We start from the raw sequence: 22,028 nt of genomic DNA on the forward strand, positions 1-22,028 counted from the left end.
GCCGGCAATGCGAACACAGCTCCTGAGCAAAGGGCCCCGGACCCCGTACTCCCGGAGCACCCCCCAAAGGACACCCCGAGGGACACGATCGAAAGCCTTCTCCAGATCCACAAAGCACATGTGGACTGGTTGGGCAAACTCCCATGAACCCTCGAGCACCCGATGGAGGGTATAGAGCTGGTCCAGTGTTCCACGACCGGGACGAAAACCACTCTGCTCCTCCTGAATCCGAGGTTTGACTATCGGTCGGATTCTCCTCTCCAGTACCTTGGAATAGACCTTACCTGGGAGGCTGAGGAGTGTGATCCCTCTGTAGTTGGAACACACCCTCCGGTCCCCCTTCTTGAACAGAGGGACCACCACCCCGGTCTGCCAGTCCAGAGGCACGGTCCCCAAACGCCACGCGATGTTGCAGAGACGTGTCAACCAAGACAGTCCTACAACATCCAGATACTTTAGGTACTCAGGGCGGATCTCATCCACCCCCGGAGCCCTGCCACCGAGGAGTTTGCGAACAACCTCAGTGACTTCAGCTTGGGTGATGGATGAGCCAGCCTCCGAGTCCCCGGTCTCTACTTCCTCTTCGGAAGACGTGACTGAGGGATTAAGGAGATCCTCAAAGTATTCCTTCCACCGTCCGACGACATCCCCAGTCGAGGTCAGCAGGCCTCCACCCGCACCGTAAACGGTGTTGGTGAGACACTGCTTCCCCCTCCTGAGGCGCCGCACGGTTTGCCAGAATTTCTTTGGTGCCGACCGATAGTCCTCCTCCATGGCCTCCCCGAACTCCTCCCAGGCCCGGGTTTTTGCCTCAGCGACAGCACGAGCCGCGGCGCGCTTGGCCTGCCGATACCCGTCGACGACCTCCGGAGACCTACAAGCCAGAGTGGCCTGATAGGCCTCCTTCTTCAGTCTGACGGCATCCCTTACTTCCGGTGTCCACCACCGGGTTCGGGGGTTGCCGCCACGACAGGCACCGGAGACCTTGCGACCACAGCTCCGAGCAGCCGCATCAACAATGGAGGCGGAGAACATGGTCCACTCGGACTCAATGTCCCCAGCCTCCCCCGGGACATGGAAGAAGCTCTCCCGGAGGTGCGAGTTGAATACCCTACTGACAGAGGGCTCCACTAGACGTTCCCAACAGACCCTCACAATGCGCTTGGGTCTGCCAAGTCTGTCCGGCTTCCTCCTCTGCCAGCGGATCCAACTCACCACCAGGTGGTGATCGGTTGACAACTCTGCCCCTCTCCCGGCCGGAGGTCTGATGACACGACAACAAAGTCGATCATTGACCTCCGGCCTAGGGTGTCCTGGTGCCATGTGCACTGATGAACACCCTTGTGCTTGAACATGGTGTTCGTTATGGACAATCCGTGGCTAGCACAGAAGTCCAATAATTGAACACCGCTCGGGTTCAGATCGGGGAAGCCGTTCTTCCCGATCACCCCTCTCCAGGTGTCACTGTCATTGGCCACGTGGGCGTTGAAGTCCCCCAGTAGAACAATGGAGTCCCCGGTCGGTGCACTGTCCAGTACCCCTCCCAAGGACTCCAAGAAGGCCGGGTACTCTGCACTGCTGTTCGGCCCGTAGGCCGCCACAACAGTGAGAGACCTGTCCCCCACCCGAAGGCGGAGGGACGCGACCCTCTCGTTCACCGGGGTAAACTCCAACACGTGGCGGCTGAGCTGAGGGGCTATCAGCAAGCCCACACCAGCCCGCCGCCTCTCCCCGCGGGCAACACCAGAGAAGTGGAGCGTCCAGCCCCTCTCGAGGAGATGGGTTCCAGAGCCCAAACTGTGCGTGGAGGTGAGGCCGACTATATCTAGTCGGTATCGCTCAACCTCCCGCACAAGCTCAGGCTCTTTTCCCCCCAGCGAGGTGACATTCCATGTCCCCAGAGTTAGTCTCTGTGTCTGGAGATCTGGTCGCCGAGGCCCCTGCCGTCGACTGCCGCCCAGATCTCTCTGCACCGGCCCCTTATGGATCCTCCTGCGGGTGGTGGGCCCACGGGAGGGCGGCCCCACGTCGCTCTTTCGGGCTGTGCCCGGCCGGGCCCCGTGGGGTAAGACCCGGCCACCAGGCGCTCGCCATGGAGCACCCATCCCAGGCCTGGCTCCAGGATGGGGCCCCGGTGACGCCGATCCGGGCGACGTAAACTGCCTTGTTCGTGTTGTCATCATAGTGGGCTTCTGAACCGATCTTTGTCTGACCCGTCACCTACCAGGGGCTTGAAGCCCCCGACAACATAGCTCCCGGGATCATTCGGGCGCTCAAACCCCTCCACCGCGTTAAGGTGTCGGTTCAAGGAGAGGTGGTGCAAGTATCACACAAAAAGAGAATAGACAGCTAAATTAACCTTGGCAATGCTAAATTATTGCAAATGATTATATAATTGTGATTACACCAGATTATTATACATTATTACAAGTTTGATTTATATTGATTATATTATATTGATTTATATTGGCCATGTAGTGTTTGTAATTGTTGTAGCTCTCGGTCAGTGGAGTGGATTACATAGGATGTGCTGTGATTTCTGTCTATTTTCCTTGTGCCGTTGATGTCCAAGACAAATGTATCCACTGGGTGAAAATAAAGGTTTAGCTTTTAGAAGAGTTTGATTATGTACTCGATAATCTGGTATTGCAAAACAATTATACATTATTGGACATATTTTCCATCTCTGTTTCCACCCACTAATTATTCTAACCAGTAACGTGAATCTCATGATCAAGTAACAGTGTAGTACGGCTGTGGAAAGTGAATACATGGCATCATTATCCCAAGCTTAAACTTTTTACCCCACTTGACTTTTAGAATCTGTACCCACATTCCCCTTGAGTACATATCAGCAGCTAAAACATTACTTCTCATGTAGGCTCATCCTACTCAGGCAATTACTGTATGCTGCTTCATCATACATCTTGAATGCAAATGAGACTATAAATACACCCGCTCGTCTCTGAGATCTATCACCGTGTCGCACAGTCAAGCCTTCTGTAGGGCGTTTTCTCCATTCTCCTGCTGCCGTTATGCAAAGAGTTGTACATCATAAGCAAATACCCCACCCCCAAAAGTAAATATGGGACAAATGAGCAATTAAAATAATGCAAATAATTATTCATTATGGAAGGTAGATATAGTATACTGTGGGACTCGGCTCTTCCAGGAACTTACCGGTACTCGAAGCGCTGATTTTAATGTGTGAAAGCATTAGATGAAAACTGCTACATTTTGGTTTCTAATATGCGCAGGGTGATGAACATGAAGCAGATAGTGCGACCTGAATTATAGGCACTAATGCTACTTAAACTACTTAGATGAACATGAACCTTTATTGTCTTTTACGTATGTTTTCTGGTTTGAAACTCAATAGGTATATATAATATTTTTACACATTTTAATGGTAGAACAAAACGAAAGGAAACCTGTACAGGGAACATGTATATAAATCATAACTCTTTTTTTTTCTTTTTTGCTGCGGTACAACCTTAAATCACGTAGTTGTTGCTCTGCACTGTATTGACCGCCCACATTGTCCCTTTTAGCCATTGTTCTTACCACTATTGTCCAGGGGCAAAGGACTGGTTGGCCCCCCTATTATAATTCCAAAAACATAACCAAAGTATAGAAATATATATATTTATGTTTTAAAGGTGCACTATGTATCCCCCCTTGTGTAGAGTCTGCCACTGTATTTGTAGGGCTTGTCAAAACATTTCCAGATCTGTAGAGAGGCAAGCTCAAGTTTCGGATGTTTTTCCAAAATCCCCAGATCTTTTAAAGTCTTAAAATACTACAAATCTAAAGCAGAGCAACTATAGGACAAACAAGAGCTCATTGAAGCAAATGACTGCTAAAGGTAAGACTGACTTTTACTTTCTACAAGCATTAAGCCTAAACATGAAATCATATCTGAATGAGCTGTGCAAAAAGTACAAATGTTCAAATCATTTATCAATCATAAAGTAAGAGATTATACTTAAAAACTAAATATTACTCAAGTAAGAGTAAAAGTGTAGTATCAGAAAATTACCCATGATGTACAGTTTCTTGAAAAGGTTACTCAAGTAAATGTTACTAAATACTACCACCTCTGATGTTCTGTTCAGTGAGTTGAGTGTTTTGAGAAGGCAAAAAGGCAATGGTCTTTCTTTGCCTTTGGAGGGTTACTGTACGTACAGGAAATGCAATATTGGGGGCACTAAAACCACATCATATCAGCCTGAATGACCCTCTCTTTCTTTTTGGGCTAAGCCCCGGATGTTTAGAATGTCTGGCTTCGCCTCTGTTCAGGACACTCCAAAGTGTTGAGCACCTGGCAATATCCCAAGGCACTCTAGTGTTTCTTAGCACAATGGTTTGAAATCAAGGCTGTAGTGCTATTCAACATGAGCTCCGGGGTTCTGGGTTAACACCTGGTTGGTACTAGTCTAGTCTTTAATTCTGGTTCAGTTCCGGATGGGCAATTTGGCAAAGCAATGTATTTTGTATGTTAGTTATCACAAAAATCTCATTTATCAGTAGTTATTTTGTTGTATTAACTAGTGTTAGGGATATTTTGCACAACCCAAACATTTCAAATCCCGCTCTGGTAGAGTGGTCAGTTCCACGCTCCCCCAGTGTCTGCGACTACAGGGGTGTGATTGTGTGTGTGAACGGGTGACTGGTTCCTTGATGTGCTTTGAGTGCCTTGACGGTAGAAAAGTGCTGTATAAATGTGACCTTTTTTATTTTTTATTTTTTCACAGTTGTGTGTTGTGTACCTCTGGCCCAGAGGCCTTGGCTGAATAGCCCTGCCGTAGTGTATTGAAATAATGTTGGTTCACATTATACATTTATTAGCCTCGGCGTGTGAGTCTAATCATAAAATAACGCTTGATGTTGTACTGGCAGGAAATGCTAGCACATATGGATTTATGCTGAATAAACACAACTTCCATGTTTCACCACTAGGCAGGCTTGAAGTCACTGTTATTGAGTTCAAACAGATGAGGACACAGTGCACTCCGGGTCAGTCCATTCATCATAAGGACATTATATAGGATTTATGCATAAGTTCACTACTTTGATGTCCTTCCTTTCCTATATATTTCCATGGTATTTTTCACTATGAGCAATAAGTCCTTCGAAAACTGGTTACATTAGCATTCGTGGGACAAACTGCTGTCTCTTCGCTCCAAGCTTCGATCACAACATTGCCAACAGCTAGTCAAAGGTGACGTGAGTTGAATTCTGCCTGACCCCCTCTCCCCATCTTTGTGACACCCTCTGTGCCTGGGCCGGTGTCATGTGCAAATCCCCTCGGATAGATAATGTCGTATTAGACGCAGCAGCCTGTCATGTTACTATGACAGAGGAGTTTGCACAGAGAGCTTGGATGTGATTGGGAAGGACAGAAGAACAGCTCTTTGAAAGTCCTCAAAGCAGGTGGTAATATCAAATCAATTTATCAAATCAATTTATTTTTGTAAGGCCCAAAATCACAACAACAGTTGCCTCTGAGGGCCACAGGGAGAAATGAATCAACAATGTCTGTGGTGGCGATGGAGTCAGACAATGTCTGTGGTGGCGAGGGACGATGTCCCAGGGTCCTCTGTCCTTAGACTCTCCTTCTCGGCCAGGAAAAACTACAAAAAAACCTCTTTGGGAAAAAAGCGTAGAAACCTGGAGGAGTTCCAGTGAAGGAGAGATCCGACTCTCACAGACGGACAGACGGACACAAGGAGACTGGAGCTGGACCCACTCTTCAGGCCGAAGAGGGACCGTCTGAGTCGAGCTGGACCCACTCTTCAGGCAGATGAGGGACCGTCTGAGTCGAGCTGGACCCACTCTTCAGGCAGAAGAGGGACCGTCTGAGTCGAGCTGGACCCACTCTTCAGGCAGAAGAGGGACCGTCTGAGTCGAGCTGGACCCACTCTTCAGGCAGATGAGGGACCGTCGGAGGCGAGCTGGACCCACTCTTCAGGCAGACGAGGGACCGTCGGAGGCGAGCTGGACCCACTCTTCAGGCAGATGAGGGACCGACTGAGGCGAACTGGAGCCACTCTTCAGGCAGATGAGGGACCGTCCACACAGGGCAGGGACCACTTCACCAGGGGAGGGGCATCTGGGTCCACAGGTCCTCAGGAGTGAGAGAAAGAAAAGAAGGCGGTGAACAGTTTGCAAGTGGAATCAAAAAATAAATATTGTTTGATAGCATAAGTAGTCAGAAGAAGAAGAGGATAGTGCTCAAGCTGTCATACTTCCCCCAGCATAGTTACTCCTAGGGCAGCGTAGCTGAAGCTGTGAGTTTATCTTTCTGTTCCTAACTACTCTGACCATAAGCGATTTCGAAGAGGAACGTTTTAAGCCTGGACTTAAATGAAGAGACTGTGTCAGCATATTTAACATGGGTCGGGAGCTGATTCCATAACACAGGAGCTTGGTAGCTAAACGCTCTACCTCCTACAGTACTTTTAGAGACTCTTGGCACCACCAGAAGGCCAGCATTCTGAGAGCGAAGAGCTCTGTTTGGATGATATGGTTCTATAGCATCTTTGAGGTAGGATGGGGCCATGTCATTTATGGCTTTGTAGGTCAAGAGTAGAATTTTGAATTTGATTCTAGACTCGACAGGAGCCAGTGAAGAGACTTCAGCACTGGCGTAATGTGCTCTCTTCTTTTTGTTCCTGTTAGTAATCTTGCTGCTGCATTTTGAACCAGTTGAAAGCTTTTTATGGAGCTTTTAGGACACGCTGCAAGCAGGGAGTTACAGTAGTCTAATCTAGTCGTTACAAATGCATGGATAAGTTTTTCGGCATCACTTTTAGGCAGGATTCTTCTGATTTTGGCTATGTTGCGCAAATGGAAATAGGCTGTTTTACAAGCTTGATTTATATGAGCTTTAAATGAGAGCTCCTGGTCAAATAAGACTCCAAGGTTTCTTACAGTAGAACTGGAGGCTACACTGACATTGTCCAGTGTGACTATCTGCTCAGATAGAGCGTCTCGTAGATGCTTAGGGCCAAGCACAATGACCTCGGTTTTTTTAGGGTTAAGAAGCAGGTAGTTTAGTGTCATCCAGGTTTTTATCTCCTTCACACAAGTACTAAGTCTGTCTACTTGATCGCTCTGATCAGGTTTCATTGATAAATACAGCTGAGTGTCATCTGCATAGCAGTGGAAGTTAATGCCATGCTTTCTGATAATGTTGCCTAATGGTAGCATATAAAGAGTAAACAGAATTGGACCGAGTACCGAACCCTGTGGCACACCGTAAATTACTTTAGAGCTTGGTGAGGAGCTCTGGTTTACATTAACAAATTGGAACCTATCAGATAGATAGGATTTAAACCAGCTGAGGGCTGTTCCTCCAACACCTACATCACATTCTAACCTCTGCAGTAGAATGTTGTGGTCGATGGTGTCAAACGCTGCGCTGAGGTCCAACAGAACCAGGATTGAGACCAGTCCATCGTCAGCGGCTAATAACAAATCATTTGTGACTTTAACTAGTGCAGTTTCAGTGCTGTGGTGGGCTCTGAACCCTGACTGGAAAACTTCAAATAAGTTATTGTCCTGCAGGTGGCGACAAAGCTGTTTTACTACAACTTTTTCAAGGATTTTAGAGACGAAGGGAAGATTTGAAATAGGTCTGTAGTTTACCAATAGGTCGGGATCTAGATTAGGCTTTTTCAGAAGAGGTTTAATGACTGCATGTTTGAAGGACTGTGGAACATAGCCACTTTCGAGTGAAGTATTTATTATATTAAGAATAGGGTCTATAATTAGGGGAAGAATGTCTTTGAGGAGTCTGCTTGGAATGGGGTCTAGGACACAAGTTGAGCTTTTAGAGGACATAATGGCTGAAGTTATCTCTGCTTGATCAACAGCTGTGAACCTTTCTAGGTTTACAGGTGGATTTATATGGGACGTTAGATTTACAGCTTGGGCTAGTTCAGGGCTAATAGCGGGGGTAATTTCATCTAATTTATCTCTGATTGTTTTTATTTTATTATTAAAAAATAGGAGGAAATCATCAGAGCTAAGTGTAGCTGGGATTGAGGGCTCTACTGCACTGTGACAGTTTGTTAGCCTAGCTACAGTGCTGAAAAGGAATTTAGTGTTACTTTTGTTGACTTCTATTAGATTTGAAAAATATCTGGTTTGGGCCTTACGCAGAGCCTGCTTATAGGACAGCAGGCAACTTTTCCATGCTTTTAGGGATTCTTCGGTGTGAGAGCGACGAAATAATCCCTCTAACTTTCTAACTTTTTGTTTATGTAAACGCAGTTCTTGGTTGTACCATGGGGAGGCGCGCTTTGGCCTAATGACCTTCTGTTTTAACGGCGCGACAACGTCAAGAGCAGACTTCAGAGAATTCATGGTCAAGTCGACACATTGATCACTTAAACTGGGACTAAAACTGTTCTCAGCAGGATCACATGACATGTCACTGAATATTGGCTCTATTATTTCTTTGAATTTTGAGATAGATTTTTCAGATATTGTCCTTTTCATTATAACTTTATTTTGTGGGACTGGATGATCTTTAAGAATAAACTGAAAGGTAAATAGGAAATGATCTGACAATATAGGGTTTTGAGGGAGGACAATGAGGTCACTAATCTCTGTTCCATACGTTAGGACAAGATCCAGAGTGTTCTTGTGAGTGTGAGTCGGTTTATTTACATTCTGAGTGAAACCAATGCTGTCTAACAAGGCGCTGAAGGCATTACTGAGAGCGTCATCACTCATGTTCACGTGGATATTAAAGTCTCCAACTATAACTATTTTATCCCAGGCTAACACTAAGTTTGATATAAAGTCAGAAAACTCTGTTAAAAACTCTGACTAGGGACCAGGGGGTCGGTAGATAACTATGAACAAAACTCCTTTTTGGTTTTTCATATTTGGACATGTGATTGACAGCATAAGGCTTTCAAATGAGTGAAATGCATTGTTAGTTTTAGGGCTCATGAGTAGGCTTGAGTGGGAGATCACTGCCACACCACCACCTCGGCCTGTGCTCCTGGCGGTCTGAAAGTTAACATGGGTGGGTGGGGTGGACTCATTTAGTCTGACGTAGTCGTCTTGTTGAAGCCACGTTTCAGTTAGAGCTAGAAGATCTATGTTATAGTCACTAATTAATTCATTAACTAAGAGCGATTTGGAGGAAATTGCTCTAATGTTTAGCAGTCCACATTTTACGTGTTTATTCATTTGTGTATTTGTGTCATTTGTGATTGTTATTTTCCTTAAGTTATTTGGTCTGACGCCTGAAATATTTTTTCTGAGATGTGACTTTTTGGCATTATTTGTACGAGGGACACGAGGGACACACACAGTCTCTATCTGTCTTGAATCTGAACACTTCACATGTAACAGAACGGGCGAGAGTTCAGCGACAGAGGAGCGTCTTGAACTGCTGCTCTGCACCTGGGGCTCATCCCTAGATGGTCACTTAACACGACTAAGACTATCGGTCAAATTCCGAACTAATAGGGATGTACCCTCCGAAGTCGGATGGATGCCATCCCTGCGTATGAGCCCGGGCTTTCCCCAAAACGCACTCCAGTTATCAATAAAGACAACGTTGTTTTGAGGGCACCATCTGGATAACCAGTTGTTGAATGCTGAGAGACGGCTGTACAATTCAGCATTGATCCGATTGGGCAGGGGACCAGAAAATATTACAGTGTCCGACATCGACTTCGCTAGGTCACACACCGCGGCTACTTGAACTTTGAGCACCTCTGATTGTCTCCGACGGGCGTCGTTACCGCCTGCGTGAACCACGACTCGCCGGAAACGGGTCCTACTCCGCTTTAAGATCCTAAGGTTTCCTTCGATGTCACCCATTCTGGCCCCCGGGTAACACCTAACGCTAGCAGCTGGCAGCTTCACGTCTCTAACAATAGAACTCCCGATTACAAGAGTTTCTCTCGTGTGTTCAGCGGGCGTGTGATCGCTGAGGGGAGAAAACCTATTATAGACGTGAAGCTCACGCTGCTCTAAGGTTCGGCGTTTAGCGCCTTGTCCCCTCCGAACTGTCACAAAATGGTCCCTATTCTGTTCCTGGTCTAGTCCCGGCTGCACGGGAGACGCTGAGGGGCTGAGCTCGGCCCTACTGCTAATGCTAATGCTACGCCCTGCAGCGCGGTCCGGTAGCCCTCGCGCTAAAACCGAACTATAACTGGACTTAAGCTCCTCTAAACAGCGGATCCGCGCTTCTAACTCCGTAACCCTGGCCTCCAAAACTACCACTACACTGCACTTCACGCACCTATCATCAGAGAAAGAGCCAGGGTTCTGACTCGACATATGACAGCTCAAACAGGTAAAGGTAGATCCAGCCATGACGCTAGCGGCTAGGCTACGCTAGGCTAGTTCAGGCTGGAGCTAGAAAGTGAGGAGGGCTTTTTAATCCACGAAATACTGAAAAGCGAGCGGCTTGAGGCTCCGGATTGTTTGCGGAGAAATCAAACGTTCACTTTCGTGTATATGATGCGTAAATAGTGTGTATAATTCGTGGATTAATCTGTAAAAGGCTCTAAGAACGAACAGCTCTGAAAACGCGACAAGTGTACAAAGTGGGCAGTATAGTGTACAAAGTGGGCAGTATAGGAACAACTGAACAAACTGAACGACTCAGGGCCGTATGGCTGAGTGTTTAGTGGCGCTTGGTAACGATTGTCAAACTCTTGATCAATCGGAATGTCTCCTGGTGAAAATGCAGCATCGGAGACTTGCTTCCAAACAATGATGGTTAAAGAGATCTTGAAAGGTTTTATTGCCAGCATAATACATTCAAATCAGCATACATTATATTCTGCTGTCACAAAGAGGGTTATAGTTATTGCTTTCAGAAAACCTCGTCAGCTTTCACTGGCGTAAGTGGTTTACAAAAAGGTGTGCAAGTGAAGATATAATTTTGTATTTTATCCAGCATCTCCGGGAGAAATTTGAACACATTTCTTGACAAATTACACTATCTGACATTGAGATAAGAGAGCTTATTGGAACTGTAATAATAATTACGTTAAAAGTTTTTACTGATGTTTTATCTTCTGTCTAATTTTCTGATGGGACTCACGAGATAACATTGCCACAAGACTCGCACATTATCTTATCTGACATTATTTCCCCATACATTTTTATTGTTGGACATAAAAAAAACACACAAAAAAAACATGTTAGCCCACATGGGAAGGACATCAACACCATCACAGAGTGCATCACGGACTACATCAACTGTTTTCCAAACAACAAGCCATGGATTAACCGTGAACTGAAGGCTCTGCTGAAGGAGAAGAAGAGGGCCTTCAGGTCAGGGAACAAGGAGGAGCTGAGGACTGTGCAGAAGGAGCTGAGGAGGAAGATCAGGCAGGCTGAGGCCGGCTACAAGAGGAGGATGGAGGAGCAGCTGCAGCAAAAGAACATTCAGGGAGTGTGGAGGAGCCTGAAAACCATCTCTGGCTTCAAAATCCCCCCTGCCCAGACAGAGGGGGATCTACAGTGGGTGAATGATTTAAATGCTCACTTCTTGAGATTTGATTGGTCGCCCGCCCCTCCCCCTGCACAGCTGCATGCTCCCTCTTCCACAGCTGGACAATGCCCTGCATCTGTTCCTCTTCGCTTCTCTGCCCCGGACCATCAGCTCCCCACTTCGCCTGGACTCACCCATCCCCCCAGCACACAGTCCCCCTGCCAACCACTGACTGTCACAGCAGCACAGGTGAGGAGTGAGCTGAAGAGGATTAAAGTGAGGAAGGCAGCAGGACCTGACGGCATCAGCCCCAGGCTCCTTAAGTCCTGCGCAGATGAACTGTGTGGAGTTGTGGAGCATGTCTTCAACATGAGCCTGAAGCTGAGGGTGGTACCACAGGTCTGGAAGACCTCTTGTCTGGTACCTGTGCCTAAGACACCGCGCGCCAAAGACTTCAACAGCTTCAGGCCAGTGGCTCTCACGTCCCACCTGATGAAGACACTGGAGCGGCTGGTCCTGGACCACCTCCGCTCCACCGTGAGCTCAGCCATGGACCGCTGCAGTTTGCATATCGGCCTGGCATCGGAGTGGAGGACGCCGTCATCTCCCTGCTGCACCGCTCTCTCTCTCACCTGGAAAAGCCTGGTAGCTCTGTGAGGATCCTGTTCTTCGATCTTTCCAGCGCCTTCAACACCATCCAGCCGCTGCTCCTGAGGGACAAGCTGGAGACGGCTGGTGTGGAGTATGACCTGGCAGAGTGGATCCTGGACTACCTCACAGACCGACCCCAGTTTGTGAGAGCCCGGAACTGTGTGTCTGACACTCGGACCTGCAGTGTGGGGGCGCCCCAGGACACTGTCCTCGCGCCCTTTCTCTTCACCCTCTACACTGCAGACTTCAGACACAACATGGACAGCTGTGTCCTGCAGAAGTTCTCTGATGACTCTGCCATCATCGGACTCATCACGGACGACGATGACGCGGAGTACAGAGGACTGGCGCAGGACTTTGTGGACTGGTGTCAGCGGAACCACCTCCTCATCAACGCGGGAAAGACCAAGGAGATGGTGGTGGATTCGCCACCCCAATGCCCCCTCACCAGTGAACATCCAGGGACGGGACATTGAGAGAGTGGACTCATACAAGTACCTGGGTGTTCATCTGAACCACTAACTGGACTGGACTCATAACACAGACGCACTGTACAGGAAGAGCCAGAGTCGGCTCTACCTCCTGAGGAGACTCAGGTCTTTTGGAGTGACAGGGCCGCTCCTGAAGACCTTCTACAACTCTGTAGGACACTCTGTCTGCTCTGGAGAGCAGCTTCAGTGAGAGACTGATCCACCCTCGCTGTGGGAGGGAGAGGTTTCGTAGGTCTTTCCTTCCTGCTGCTGTCAGACTTTATAACAAACACTGTTAGTACTGAACACTCGCAATACTGACCTAACCATGTGCAATTCCGTCATATGTGCAATTACTGCCGTGATCACATGCAATGGTATTTATGTATTTATTTATTTATTTGTCTATGGGAGTTTTTGTTTATAGGAGATCTTCTACTGAAAGTGTTTTTCAGACTTCCTATACGTGATCTGTTCTTTTCTTCTGTATCTGCCTCTGTATCTACCTGCGTTGCACCAATGAAATTTCCCCATGTGGGACAATAAAGGAATATCTTATCTTATCTTAGTGTTGGTGAGTTACACCTTATGAGAAGCTGAAGTTCCAAAATGAAAGTAGAAATATGAAATAAAGCAGATAAAAAAAAATATTGTAACTCAAAGTACTTTACAATCATAAAAACACACTAAAATTACAATACAATTTAGATCACAAGAAATTGTGTCTTGTGTCCTTCTGAGTGATGCAATATATTACCTTTGCATTGTCATCTTCCACCATGACAATCTTTAATACATTCTATCAAATGTGAAGAAAAATACATGTTTTGAGACAAAACATTTTGAATTCTAATTTGATATGAAATACTATTACTTGGGCAAGAACATAGAAAGGACATTATTTATTTTAAGGTCGCAAGCCTGGTGATAAAAAGGGAGACTATTCTTCAGTGCGCAGTGTTAAGAAAGGCAAGGCAAAGTCAATGGCAGCTCCGAGGACGCATAGATTTTCTCCCTGGTGCTAACGGTTGGCTGGTGGAAGTGTTCTGATGACTAATGAGAGACTTATTGTGAACTTTCTGGCAGTGATAAGGTGAAGTTAAAAGGGCTGCTGAATGCATAGTAAGCTTCAAAGAACAAACTAGTGGAAGGCAGGAGTGCTCAGCCTACAGAAACAGTTGTATAGCACTTCTTCTGACCTTCACTTAAGCATTAAGTCTGAGAACGTGCTGCACTGCATACACCAGCCCATGTACTGTACCAGGCTTCACTTGGAGCATTTTTTTTCCTTTAAGTGTGCGATTAGCTCAAATGGTTTATGTCAACAGTGACAATGGAATGAGGCAGACACTTATTACTTTAACTGCAGCTGTTTTTTTCGGTGCGGTGTTTGTAGCACTCTGCAGGGTGTTAAAGATTCAGCGCAGGGAGAGGTGAAAGACTTCATAGGAATGTAAAGAAGACTGTCTCCTCTTGTTTTTAATTAGACATGAGCAGAAATAGAAGGATAAATTCTATCAACAGCTATTGATTTGCGTAGTATACCGGTATATTTGATTTATTTATATGTCCAGATCAGCTGTTATTAAACTGTGATACGTGTGCTTCCTCAGGGGGTACGTGGATTCCTCTACAATTCAAATATTTGCTGAAGTCAATTTAAATCCGCATTTTTGTCTTCTTTTGAGTTTGAGTTTAATTAGGATTGTTGGGACTCGGAGGGCCAAATACTTTCTTAGGTGGTACTTGGTGTACTGTATACTAGGTCACTTTTCTGGTGAAGGGTGCGCTTTGACCTGTTTGCCATCTGATACTGCTTTGCTTGAAATGTTCCACAGCATGACATTATTGCCATGGAGACAAGATAAGTTTAATGCTATAGCTTACTGTGGAACATGTGCAGCTGTTACTTCCTTGCAGATAGTACACCCAGAGGTTTGATTGATGGCTACCATGGCTAGTTGCTAAGCTTGTACCTTCTACAACCTCGCTCTTGATTGGCTCTGCGGGTGTCATGAAACAAGCCCTCGGATTTCCAAATAATGGAGCTTGCCTCAACTTTAGCTGCTAAAAATGCTAGTCGTGGTTGGCTTCAGTGGTGCCAGACGGTATGGCATCACTTTGTCCACTGATTTATACGGCAGAAGATTTAAATAGAAAAAAATGTGAATAAAATATCTATGTCATCTATTCAAAACAATAAAAGTCAACCAGCAAATCAAGATATATATTTAGCTTGAGTCATATTCATTTTTGCAATAGTGTTTATTAAAGGCTTGTTGTTTTGCTCATGAAAATGGTACAAAGCTCTGTTGCTTCAGTATCTAGGGCACATTGCATCTTGAAGGACATGTTGAGCATAAAGAGCACTCACTGATTAAACATTCATTCATTTTTCAATTTTTTCTTTCATTCTATTTTGATTATTCATTAGCTCTTCCCTTGAGTGTCTGTGGATATTGAATTTGCCAGATTATTTCCATTGTCAGTCTTGTTTTCTTCATCTTTCTTGATGTGACCCTTCTTCACGTGAGCTACACTCCTCGTGAAAGCCGTTCCATCACATCATTTACAGTTGCTCTGCCTTCAGCCTGAGCCATAGACATATTTGAATGGTCTAAGCGAGGTGTTCAAGAAAATAGTTCTAAAATAAAACTTGCTGTGGCTAGACTTGTTTTTTAAAACTTTTTAGTTATGTCACTACAAAAGTTAGACACAACAGGTTAGACTGTTCAGTAAAACGTAGTGAAGAGGAGTACAATTTTACCCAAAAAAATTCATGTTTTCTGAGAAGAAGTCAGGGTTCCGACTTGTTTTTCACCAATAATAAAATACCTGAGTCCGCTCTTACTGCACAACTACAGTTATAACCAGTAACATTTGTTGTTGTTGCTAAATGTTTGTCTTGTGCAAATCTGTTTTTGATTTGATCTAGATTTCCTAGTTACCTAGGAACCATAATGAACCAAATCCATATAAATTACACAATAGCTATGATTTGATAAAGAATAATAACCCGATAAAGACTTTTGTCTAGTTTAACTTTTTGATGAAATGTGGCTAATTGATGACATACAGAAGAGGGATTTTGTTTTAGAACGCACTACCACTGTTATTATCACCTTTTTTTGTTTCTGCACAAACTGCAACTTGGCTGACGTAAAACCATGATCAATATTTACAGTATCCCACCAAACAAAGTAATAATTTAAATAAAAAACCTGACACATACACGTTAAGAAATCAGCTCAACCTGTCTTCTTCCTTGACCCATCCTTCCAATACTAGAGGGGATTCCTGCCAAGACCACGGTGCCTGAGGACCAGTTTCCAGATCTCAAGCTAGGCCTGGGTCTTAGTTCTACCTAAGACCAACCTGTAGAACGTTGTGTAGAACGGCGTCAACCAGCCTCAACTTTACCAACAGGACACACTTTTTACACAAGACCCTATACAATATTCATGAGTCATGGCGGTTAAATTAAACATTGAAAAACAACTACACAATGCCACATTTAATTCTGCATTGCATCAGCTGTTATCTCCGCTGACAGCTGTTGATGACATATGGGTGTTTGCAAGCCCACCATCGCAATTATGTGCCACCAAGCTGTATCAGACAAAAATTATTTTAAACGCGTGCATTTCCACGGTTTTGGTAGCTCTGAAAAAATTGCGGAGCCCACTTCACAGCTGAGTCGTGGGCCTCGGGGCTGCTGCATGTAGGTGGATGTTTGCTGAGACTGTAAGCAGCCAGTGGAATCTCATTAGGTACGTTATGACGGCAGATTCAAAGCAGAGGTGGACCTGGCAGCAGCTGTTTGAGTCTGGCAACGTGAAAAAAGTCGGCGTCCACTGAAGAGATTTTCAATTGGATTTGAGGGAATACTTGGGTGTGACAGTGTTGAGTATAAACGATAAATTGTGCTGATGGAAGTTCCAGAAAGTATTAGCCTTAGATAGATGTTCCCGCCAGTAAAATATTGTCAAGTTAAAGGTGCATCATGTTTTTGATGAGGGAAACATTTTCATTAAAATCTCTAATGTTGTCTTTTTCACCAAAGAGTATATTGTAAATGTAGAACTTTGTGACAAAAATGAGACCGATGGTTGCTGTCTGCAGTCAATAATAAAGTGTTTTATGTCAACCCGGCAGGCAAGAGATGAAAGCAGTGCTAAGTTACAGGTCGGATCCCCAAAGCTGCATTCCAAAACTAATAGATAGTGGACCTCTAAAAAACTGTTAAATCTTGTAGAGAAATGGATGTTGTGAAGCACCGAAGTATTCAGAGCAACATCCGTGTCCTTTAATGTCACAGGTTATACACGCTTTCAAGTGGTCAAACAAAATACTGCTAGAACACTGCTCTGTGTTTACCAATGACACTTGTAACATTGTAAAACTTTAGCTTCGACTCTTCCGCTAAAGTGCAGGAAAGTGCAGATCACATCATGGCCCGGGCAAAGAACTGTGACACTTCACCAATGCGAGTGCATTATCAGACTATAAACTCACTGACCTCACGCTGGAAAAACAACCATCTTGAAATAGTCTCAATTTTCTATTATTTGTGAGTTGTTTGCCTATAGATTAAGTGTTTCCTATTTCAAGTAAAAAATAAATAGTATAAAATAAACAATCTACTCAATCTGCCATTCAATCCAAGGTGTAATTTACTTTATTCAAGCTAAACATTTGCCTATTCAGTTATACAATTGCCTTCCCAGCATCATGAATTTGTCTGGCGCCTCTTCTGAGTCATTTTGCAGATGGATAAAAGTTCTGCTTTTAGATCTTTGTGTGTGTGCAATTGGAATGGCTCTGATGTCTGATGGTGATGTCTAAATCTCGGGCCGATAATTAGATATTCACAATCATGTTTTTGCTTTAAAAGATACATCTGCATCTATTTTATCTTGTGACAACTCCCAATTAAGGCAATACAACACCATTGTTGGTAATAAAGTAAAGTGTTTTTGTTTTTTTTGGTGACACAATGCTTATTATCTGGCAACCAACTGCCACAATTTAATTTGGTGTTCTTGTGCGGCTCTTGTCTGTTGCCATAAGTCGGCAGCTTCTCCCTTTCAGCCCGCAGGATTTTGTGTCATTTAGCGTTCGTGGTTTGCCTGTCTGAATTGGCACAGGCAGCGGTCTGGCAGATTCATGGCCTTAAAAAGACTCTTGTTTTGGGAAAAGAAAGCTGTATTGTTGTGCAAAGAGAAAGCTAATTGCAGTGGGAGACTTTGAAATTGCTGTTTATTTGTTGTGATCGCCAAAGCCTGGAGACACAGAGAGGTTTTGTTTCTTGTTTTTTTGCTCAAAATGAATGTCACATCAAGTTGTTGTGTTGTGTACCTCGGTGAGCTTTTATCTTGTACCATTAGGCCGAGCAGAGGCAGCTGTGGACCCAGGCACATATGTTCCGATGCCAATGCCAAATTTTAATGAGGAGTGCTATTAATGATACGACTTGGGATTTCGAAACCTGCGCTCATGAAATTTAGCGATATCAGTGTTGTTTCTCTAGTCCAAATCCTGTCGTGTTATGTGTCATGTCATGTCCTCCCATTTACAAGCGGTTATAACATTCAAAGCTGATATTGATTAAAACAGTGTATTCAAATTTCACACAGCTCTTGGTGAGAGTGTTATTAAGTTTATTTAATATATCTTGGATTAGTTATTTGGGGCACCATTCCGAACACTTTACCATCTGTGGTTTATACATATTTATTGTTTGTTTAGTTATGTGTTAGAGTTAATGTTGATACTAAGATGACCTTATCAGTCGTATCTGTGAAATGCATCTGTGAGTGCATGCTACAGCCACGGAGGGGTCCCGAGTATCCAGCGTAGGGCGATAGCTTACGTCTGCAGAAGGTAATTTCTGGAGAAGTCAGGCTACTCAGCAGCGGATGAGGGCTGAACTTTGTCTGGTTATGAGACTTTCCTCCAGTGATGCGAAAGCAGTTGCTCTTCTGTGCGGCCCATTACCAAAGTACACAGATTAAAAAGCATTCACAAGACATTCACAAATAAATGTAAAAATATAATTTACACCATCATTCACATTTCACATGGGTCATCCCTTGGAAAAAGTCTTCAATCAGATAATTGTTTAATAAAACATCATAGTCTTTCAGCTGTGACTAAACTGTCCTCCTGGGAAAGGAAATGGCTTTTATGAGTCCATTTTGATCCAGTTTCAAATTGAAAGCAGTTACTTTTTAGGAGAAGTTTAATTCTACTTTCAAACAGCAGTGTCTGCTCGTTTTAGAAGAGCATTAGAATGTGCACTTGGATCTAAATTGGGGGAAGGGCTACAAAACAGTGATCTTTTGGTTAGGTCTAGACTCTAGATCAAACCCCCGCTGCCTCACAAAAGTCAGAATACCAATTTGGCGGCGACTGAAACGGAAGTGACTGGCCCCAACATGGCGGCGACCGAGACCGGTCCCGCTGATACAGCTCGGGCAATAATGTTCTCTCTTGGATCCAAATCCGCTCTCTTGTCCCTAACCCTACCCTAATCTTAACCCTAGCCAGTGTTTGAAGCGTATCGAGGGCCGTCATATAATTATTGCCTTTTTGGGCCGCCACAAGGGCCACCATATTGGAGCCAATTCTTCTGTGAGGCAGCGGGGGTCTAATACTGACCGTGATCGGTGTGCTGGCACTTCCTGTTCCAGTTTTGTTAGTCTGGTAATTTTATGAGAAAACAATTGTTGTTTCACCACTACTCAAATATGTCACCAGTTTTATGAAATCAAAGTTCCTGATTTCCTAACTGATAGATAAAAGACAACTTGAACATTTAATTAAAATGTCTTGATATTCATAATCAGTATCATAATGAGGTTTATTGTTTTCTTTCATTCAGATTTCTGGCATGACTGTCCCACACTTTGTATGAATATGAAGAATTTGATGCCATATTCTTGACATGAAGCAGTTTTGGACACCTGAAGATTCTGTCACTGTAAGTACTTTGATTTGAGTTTTCTCTGAAGACGTTCCATGCATGGGACATTCTTTAATTATTCCATTTTAACCACATCTGATAAAAGGGAACTTTCAAGATATGCCGTACATAAAAATAAAGTTGTGACCCACTTATTTCCAGTCAAATCAATCTTTCTGGGAAGAATCAGGTTCAGTTTATTCTCCAAACTCACAAATCAAAAAATACGCTAAAATCAAATATAAAATGAAAAGGACTTTTATTTTGATTCTACCTCTAAAACTCATTTTGAATGAATTTACCTTCAGCTTTTAAAAAATAATCTCAACAGATGCTTATTTTAGTGTAAATCTGCCAATCCCTCCAGAAACCAGCTATACTCATTCATATATTTAACAGTCTAAAAAAGACATAAAAAGACAATCCAGGTGATATTTAATATCTGAATTCCTCTGTGAAGAGCTAGTTCTAAACCAGACATCAGAGTCAAAAACTACAGAGTCCCAGGTTCACAAAGACTCCAGCCAATTGTTCGTACTTCAAAGGGTTCATGAATAGCTTCAGTTTGATTTGGGAATTGCTGAAAACAGTGAAAATTTCAATTAACAAAGATACGATATTTCAATTCACACATTTGGAATGTTTTGTTTTAAGGTGTTATTTAAAGGCACAATGGACGATTTTTCGGCGATTTGAGAACGCAGGCGGAAGTGCGCATGCTCACTCCCCCGTGCGACTGATACAACACACACGTGCGTTTGTTTATTAGCGCAACGGAGCGCATCGCATCTCTCGTCTCCCGTAGATTTCTGTCCACTTCTGCGTCAGCTCGAACAGTCTTTCTTCGTCTTCATTTTGTCCCGTACACTGAGGGAACTATATTATGATAGATCCATGCGCTTAGACACGCGGCTGCAGGTGAGCGGTAGGTGCGTTTTATGATTGATACGTGGCAGGACTAATTGGCAGTCCACGCCACGAGGAAATAAGACTCATATTTTGGTCAAAAAATCTTCCATTCAACCTTTAATCATGAAAACTTGAACTTGAAAGCATGGTCGCATTTAGATTTAACTTACAAAAAACAGTAAGATATTCAAACTAAATCACAACTAAATTTGTGTTGTCTGTGATTGTCTATTGTAGTTTTATATGTTATGTCCTCAAATTAATATCTTAATTACTTAAATATAATAAAAATGCATTCGTCACAATATAGTGGACAACACAGTGGATATAAATAGTATGATAAAAGGACAGATCAGCCCATACATAATACATAGTGCACACTGTAGAGGGTAAAGTTTTGAATTCAGAACATTCAGAAGAGTAGACATTGTTTGCCCACTCCACTCTTCTGCCTCATCAGCGGAGTTGTGTGTGACTAAGATACTTAAAGTAAGCTCGCATCCATGATATATAGGATTAACCACTGCTCACACGAGCCAGCTTACTCTCAGGACTATATTGGACATGCATATTTCACACGATAGGTATTTAGCTCCACAGAACATGATCCTGCTATTGTACTGTGAAGTTTTGGAATCGGAAGGCATTTAGTCCAACCATATGGGAATGTAGTCGTGAACAATTAACCAAGCACACGCAGAGTTCAGCCATTACATTAACTGTTTAAGTTTTCATCCCCCAAGATAAAGCAGTCATCTCGAATTCCCCTAATCATTTTAAAGCCTTTCTGTGACATATCTGTTGTCAGCGTTTGTGGCGGCTGCACCTGAATAGAGGATATAAATCACTCGAACAGGACAAACACCCAGCAAAAACCCAGGCGTTCTGATTTACAAAGTTGGATTAGGGTCTTAAGCTATCGCGCTCCTAGCACTGTCAATTCTCTTTTCGCAGAATTGGCATCATTTACTGCTGTCACTGTGGAGCACATTGTCACCCATTATCCCAGGGACAAAGCAGCTGTGACACTGAGCTAATCTGCACTTGTTTCAGTCTTGCTTTTTGGGAGGAGGAATTTGATGGAGAGGTATCACTTGTCAACCTATCAGAAGTTTTTTTCATGTAACAAAGAGAAATCTGTTTTGCCACAGTATAGATATTCTGTAGGCTTGCATCGATCTGGGTCAAAATGAGACCACGGGGCATTCTCTGCATCTAATTATGGAGCGCTTTATTCTCGGTATAGCAGGAATCATGCTAATTTTTGTTAGCTTGACGGCATGACGTGACTGCAAGACTGGCTTTGGGCTCAGAGTCGTGAAAAGCACTTATAAACTCATCGTGGTGAATAATTAAGATGCTAGGAATCCATTAAGTATGTGAGTGATACATGTGGAAAATTATAAAGACTTTAAAAAAAAAAAAAATCAGTTTTTCACATTTAAAGACATAAAAAAATCAGGTACAGCTCTTTTAGTAGTCTAGTTTTGCACGTATTGGTACTTTGGTCAACTTGAGACATTGTGCGTCATGTTAATCTATATTACTCTTGCTTGTCTCC

The 22,028-nt window shown here is 43.9% G+C and overlaps 1 protein-coding gene across 1 annotated transcript in view; it reads left to right on the top strand.

Annotated features, from left to right (window-relative positions):
- Positions 1-22,028, top strand: part of LOC140370560 (leucine-rich repeat and fibronectin type-III domain-containing protein 2) — a 150,953-nt gene that overhangs the window by 83,029 nt on the left and 45,896 nt on the right. The window contains exon 3 of the mRNA XM_072457736.1: positions 19,478-19,576. The gene's annotated coding sequence lies outside the window, so the exon portion shown is untranslated. The remainder of the gene's footprint in view (positions 1-19,477; positions 19,577-22,028) is intronic.

The sequence above is a fragment of the Eucyclogobius newberryi genome, unplaced genomic scaffold (genome assembly GCF_026437365.1).
Source record: "Eucyclogobius newberryi isolate DKJ021-1_F unplaced genomic scaffold, fEucNew1.0.hap1 SCAF_21, whole genome shotgun sequence".
NCBI classification, from domain to species: Eukaryota; Metazoa; Chordata; class Actinopteri; order Gobiiformes; family Gobiidae; genus Eucyclogobius; species Eucyclogobius newberryi.